The sequence below is a fragment of the Maylandia zebra genome, linkage group LG3 (assembly GCF_041146795.1).
Source record: "Maylandia zebra isolate NMK-2024a linkage group LG3, Mzebra_GT3a, whole genome shotgun sequence".
Classification (NCBI taxonomy): Eukaryota; Metazoa; Chordata; class Actinopteri; order Cichliformes; family Cichlidae; genus Maylandia; species Maylandia zebra.
In genome coordinates, this window is record NC_135169.1 from 48,699,485 (window position 1) to 48,705,935 (window position 6,451).

At 39.9% G+C, this 6,451-nt stretch overlaps 1 long non-coding RNA gene across 1 annotated transcript; it reads left to right on the forward strand.

Annotated features, from left to right (window-relative positions):
- The first annotated feature begins 463 nt into the window (after positions 1–463).
- LOC101482967 (uncharacterized) lies at positions 464–1,618 on the forward strand. The gene is made up of 3 exons (XR_001167907.4): positions 464–616; positions 889–1,000; positions 1,307–1,618. It is a non-coding gene; the product is annotated as an uncharacterized LOC101482967 (long non-coding RNA).
- Positions 1,619–6,451: the final 4,833 nt, after the last annotated feature.

Sequence of the window (6,451 nt, forward strand, 5' to 3'; positions counted from 1 at the left end):
AGGTTCAGGAATGTTATTTTACTGTCACTGTGTTATCATTTACATACACTGTCATTATTTCATCATTATTTCATTAGTGTGCATCACTTAGTATCAGTTGATCATCAAAATTATCATGTATCATTTATCATTTATTCCAGAGCACGCAGAATAAAACACATTCCAGATAGAATATTCTATTATGCAAGAGCACCAGCATGGCTGTAGCTCCAGGCGGTCCACAGTAAGTCAGATAAGGACACTTGAACCTTTGTTGGCCTGGACCTACAATCTCACAAAACTGCACACTTGTGTACACAATTGTTTATGTTCCAAATACCGATGATGGGAAACATCTGGTGTCAAGCCTGGGAAAGGGTTGTTGTTCTGAGCAGAGGAGTTCTGGGAATTGTTCTGACGTCATAACGGCTATAAAGCTTTCTGTAAAGAGCAGAAAGGCGAAGACCGGCTTCCCACACTGTACAAGCTGTGTGTGTGTAATAAATCACTTTTTGGACACCTCTGTCTGTGCTTATTTTTCCTTCCAAACAAAAAGAACCTTACACTTTTGAAAAATTTTAATACAAAGAAATGTTCCTAATCTTCCTCATCATTTTGGTGCTACCCTGCCAGACAGGTAGGCAGCAACAGCAGCCAAGTTTGTGAACGATATAACTTGTGAAGGATTTTCAAACCAATACTAAAAATATCAGGCAAGTCTAAATCCCGGTGACCTTGAACTCAAGGTCAGAAGTTTTCCTAAAAGTGTTGGGAATGCAAAAACTTGAGAACAAGGCGAGGTGGATTTTGAAATGTAAACCATGTGTGTATTTACTAGGAAGATGAGGGGTAGCACTCGTGACCGTCAGTATGTTTTTTTACTGTCTGATCTTAATGCTCTTTACTCAGCTGGAAATGGCCCAGACAACTGCTGCTTCAAGTTTTACCCAGGAAGAATTAGAGCAGACCTTGTGGAGTCATATTACCTGACTGATCACCGATGCCTAAAGCCTGGTGCCATGTAAGTGAAGAAATCTGGGTTTATTTCTTGTCATAATTTTTAACACAATGGCTGAAATTACTGTAAAGAAAAATGCGCAGTATGACCATTGTAACAGCATATTTGTACAATTAAAAATTAAAATTATGCACATGATGCAAAGTTACATTTCTGAACTGAAAGTTATGTAAATAAGGACATTTTTTCATGCTAAACTTCCCACTTTCCATTTGAAATAGAAAACTTTGGAAAATTTTGTTATTTGTACTTTTTTATTAAAAAAGAAAAAAGAACCGATAATAACAGCAGCATTTCTCTTTGTTTCAGGTTTGTTACCAAAAAAGGTCGTTCACTCTGTGTGGATCCGTCTCTCTCCTGGGTCGATAGCATCATGAAAACGCTGGACGAGAGCACTTTTTAAACCAGCTGCCTGCTCATCATTTCATTTTGTTCTGCTTTATCAGATAATATCATATCCAATGTACCTTTATGACTTTTGTAATTAGTGCAACTCTGTCTCAACTGATCCAAAGCTAGTTATTAGCCTGAAGCAATCCACTGAAAAGTCCTTTGATTGTGTAATGTCTCTTTGCTTTGTGTTATGTGTTATCCTCCAAAATAAACACCACAAAAATACAAGTGTGTGAAACTTTTTCTTCTCTCTTCTTCATTTCTTCTAAGCTTTACGAGTTGCCAAGTCTTCCTTACATACTGTGTGAAATAACACTTTTAAAATAAATAACACATAATTTGGTCGATTCTGAAAGTATATATGCAACTGATTTGTAGCTGTATGTAAATGTTTGGCTTTCCCTCGATGCACCAACTAAGAGTCTTATGGTTGAGCTATCATTGGAATTTCATTTGGAATTAAAAATAAATATTTGACTCTTTAATAATAATAATTTTCTGGCCCAGTTCTGTCTTTTTCTTCTTAACTACCACTGCTTTTACAAATTGCTAATGATTAACTGGTTTCCTGTCCAAACTTCACCTCTACTGTTGCCCACTGTCAGCTGGGACAGACTTCCTGAGCTACTGGCTAGAGGACACCTTAGTTAATGCTACTCTGTCTGCTGGTCTCTGAACTTGTTGAGCTTTATTGAATGCTTGCCTGTTGATGAACTCGCTACTGCCAACATATCAAGTAACTCTCACTTTAAGTAAAAAACAACAACAAAAACACCCAAACAAAGAACAACTACTTCCTTCTGTGAGTTCTGTTTTGAGTCTTTATGTAGTTTGTCAGAGATATTAGAGAAGTTATATTAGAGGAAATGGCCCAGCACTCAGTGTTAGACCTATAACTCTTGTACAATAGATGTTTTTTGGAAGGTAAAAGATGCTACTGACCTTTAATTCAGTTCAATTCAATTCAATTTTATTTATATAGCGCCAAATCACAACAAAAGTCGCCTCAAGGTGCTTCATAGATACAGAGAAAAACCCAACAATAATATGACCCCCTATGAGCAAGCACTTTGGCGACAGTGGGAAGGAAAAACTCCCTTTTAACAGGAAGAAACCTCCGGCAGAACCAGGCTCAGGGAGGGGCGGCCATCTGCTGCGACCGGTTGGGGTGAGAGAAGGAAGACAAGATAAAGACATGCTGTGGAAGAGAGACAGAGATTAATAACAGATATGATTCAATGCAGAGAGGTCTGTTAACACATAGTGAGTGAGAAAGGTGACTGGAAAGGAAAAACTCAATGCATCATGGGAATCCCCCAGCAGCCTACGTCTATTGCAGCATAACTAAGGGAGGATTCAGGGTCACCTGGTCCAGCCCTAACTATATGTTTTGGCAAAAAGGAAAGTTTTAAGCCTAATCTTGAAAGTAGAGATAGTGTCTGTCTCCTGAATCCAAACTGGAAGCTGGTTCCACAGAAGAGGGGCCTGAAAACTGAAGGCTCTCCCTCCCATTCTACTTTTAAATACTCTAGGAACAACAAGTAGGCCTGCAGAGCGAGAGCGAAGTGCTCTAATAGGGTGATATGGTACTACAAGGTCATTAAGATAAGATGGGGCCTGATTATTTAAGACCATGTATGTGAGGAGCAGGATTTTGAATTCAATTCTGGATTTAACAGGAAGCCAATGAAGGGAAGCCAAAACAGGAGAAATATGCTCTCTCTTTCTAGTCCCTGCCAGGACTCTTGCTGCAGCATTTTGGATTAGCTGAAGGCTTTTCAGTGAGTTTTTTGGACATCCTGATAATAATGAATTGCAGTAGTCCAGCCTGGAAGTAATAAATGCATGAACTAGTTTTTCAGCGTCACTCTGAGACAGGATATTTCTAACTTTAGAGATGTTGCGCAAATGGAAGAAAGCAGTCTTACATATTTGTTTAATATGTGCGTTGAAGGACATGTCCTGGTCAAAAATGACTCCAAGGTTCCTCACAGCGTTACTGGAGGCCAAGGTAATGCCATCCAGGGTAAGAATCTGGTTAGATACCATATTTCTAAGCTTTTCAGGGCCGAGTACAATAACCTCAGTTTTATCTGAATCAAGAAGCAGAAAGTTAGCGGCCAGCCAAGTCTTTATGTCTTTAAGACATTCCTGCAGTTTAACTAATTGGTGTGTGTTATCTGGCTTCATGGACAGATAGAGCTGGGTGTCATCTGCATAGCAGTGAGGCAGGTGGAGGAGAGACTCGAGGCGGCCGCCGGTCCAGCAGTGTTTCCAACTTAGCGACTTTCTCGTTATACAAGGTTTAAAACTACTTATAAACACACACACACAAAGTAACTCCACCAGAGTGCCTATTTCGGGTCCAAGCCCGGATAAAGGAGCAGGGATGGAATTGTGACATTAAAAAAAAATTGCTAAAAGAAATTTAATTTGTAGTTCTAAATAAACTCTAAATGCATTTAGGACGTATTTCACTCACTTTATGTCTCTTCCACAATGTTATTTCTCTCTCCAACAATGTAGGTTACAATTACATTAGCATGACCAATTATACAAATTAGGTGATGACGTCATTTAACCACTTTTAGGACAACTGATAGCGATTTTCCTTACTGAGGAGTTGGCAACACTGGGAGTGTCAGGTGAACTGAACTTCAGGTAGGAAGTTATGACCTGCAGTCTGTCAGGGTCAGAGATATAAACCAAGTTTAGGTGTAGTTTATTTTGGTTGTGCTGACTTTTTACAGTCAGTTAGTTGCTACATAGCTGGGTGGGTGCTTTGATGTTACCACTTTGCGCCAGAAAGAAGAAACCAGCGCAGGTCGTGTTAAACAACAGCAGCACGTTTAAGCTTGATCAGCTGTTGTTAGAATTTATTTAATATTAATTTCTAGTATCAGCTGATGTTTGCTGGAGCCACAGCTGTAAAAGCTGCTGGTCATGATATGGTTTGGTTATCTGGTGAAAGGGAAACATGCAGATGAAACCAGGAGATGTCCTTACTGAATCATCAGAGCTGAACAGGTGATGGAGAAGCAGGTTTACCTTTTAGGTGACATGAATGAGTTGAAGGGAAGTTATGAACCGTTTCTGAGAGACAAATAACACCAGGATCCTTTTTTACGCTGACAGCTGGTAATTGTGCAGGGGCGGGTCTAGGAAAGTTTTGCCAGAGGGGCCATGTAGGGCTAAAAGGGAAAGGGGGGCACAAAGAAATACTTTTCTTTCTTATTCTCATTTAAAATATCTAGCTTTTATTAAATAATTATCTGAATCTCACAACCAAAGTTTTTATCTGACGTAAAATGTACAGAAATCATACATATACCAACAAGTCAGAACATTGTAGAGGCCTAATTGACAGTATTTGGCTCTACATATCTGTGTGAGCAGATTTACTGTCACATGAATGTCCTCAGGTAGCCGTCTGAATGCTGGACACTCGGAGACCTGTGTCTCTGAGTGGGAGACCAGAGATCAGATTAACATGTGTATCCCTGTATTAACTAACATGCCATATTGGCCCAGTTTATTTTTCTTATCATTGTTGTGAGGAGACCATAAACAGCATTTCCATTTTCTGTTGTACAGTTCATTTGCTGTTATGGAGTTTTTATGTTTAAAGTGTCTTTTTTTGTTTCACAATAGCTGATAACTATTCGCTGCTAGGTGACAAAATCTGCGAACAAATATAATTCTATAAGGGAGTTTTATATAGTGTGTAACTGTTAATATAGAACATAAATAAATGTATTGCTAATGTGATCATATGGCACACTGACTTCTGAGGAAATTTTAGATGGCACTCATCATCAGAAAGGTTGCCTACCTCTGCCTTAAGGAATTGAACCAGCAATATTTTGCTTGTTAGGTAAATGTATTCCAACAAGACAAGATTCCAACAGCACTGGCTGAAATTAAGCCTCAGACCATAATGGAGGCTCCACTGTGTTTCACGGATGTCTGTAGACGCTGCACCTCTCTCCTGACATCCTCCACACTGACATACGAAATGATCTGACCCACTTCTTATGTAATCTGGAATTTTCATCCTTTGAGTTAAGCACATTTCTAATGCTTAAATGATACAGAGTTAGGTGTTAGGTGATTTAACAAACAAGAAAATGCTCAGGCACAAGGACTGGACTGAAGTAAGTGAAAAAGCAGCCAAAGGTAGATTCTGAAAGACCTTCAGAAAGCCTGGAGATCTGTAGGTCAATGTTACGACCCGGCTCGAAATGACGTTAACAAGAGCGGGGTGTCCCGTGACTTCCCACGCCCAAACAGACACAGCCACAGCATCGGACTTTTTTTTTTTTTTTTTTTTTTTTTTTTTTCTTTTTGGCCTGTCCCGTTTGGCTCTTTTGCCATCAGAATTGTTGTCTAAAGGCAAAGAAAGATGCCCAACGGATTTACTTTACCAAACTGACCATCCCAGCCTTGCCGTAATGGTCCATTTGATTCACCTTTTATTGTTTATTTTATTTTCACTTACTGAATACGGGACAGACTTGACTAGGGGAAAGAAGGGGAGAAAGAAAGAGGGAAAGAGAAACAGCTGAGAAGAGGGACGGGGGAGAAGGGCAAAAGACAAAAACCAACAGAACGGGCAGAGAAAAAAAATGCATATATCAATCACCTGGATCACCTGCTGAGAAAGAAAAAAGAAAGCAAGCAGAAGAGAACAAGAGTAATAGAATAAACAACATCACAATGATATATGGGAATATGACAGTAAATACTAAATGTTAAACATTATTGTGCAGCACATAAGATCAACAGAACACAGTGTGCTTTGAGGTAGGAGCCAAAAAGGGTGTAGTTTGTGGGTGTGATCACCCGTGTGTACACCTGTGAGCATGGACGCGCTTGTTTTTTGTTTTTTTAAAAGGTTCCTTCATGTAATAATCTGCTAGAGGGTGTGGGGGGGTCACAGCCCCGTCCTCCAGGGCGTGAAGCAGGTGTGGAGGAGATCAAAACTCCAGACATCCAGAGGCCCCCAGAACACAAGAGACCAAGGAAGACCAACAGAGGGGCAGCTGCGCCACTGTCCCGGAA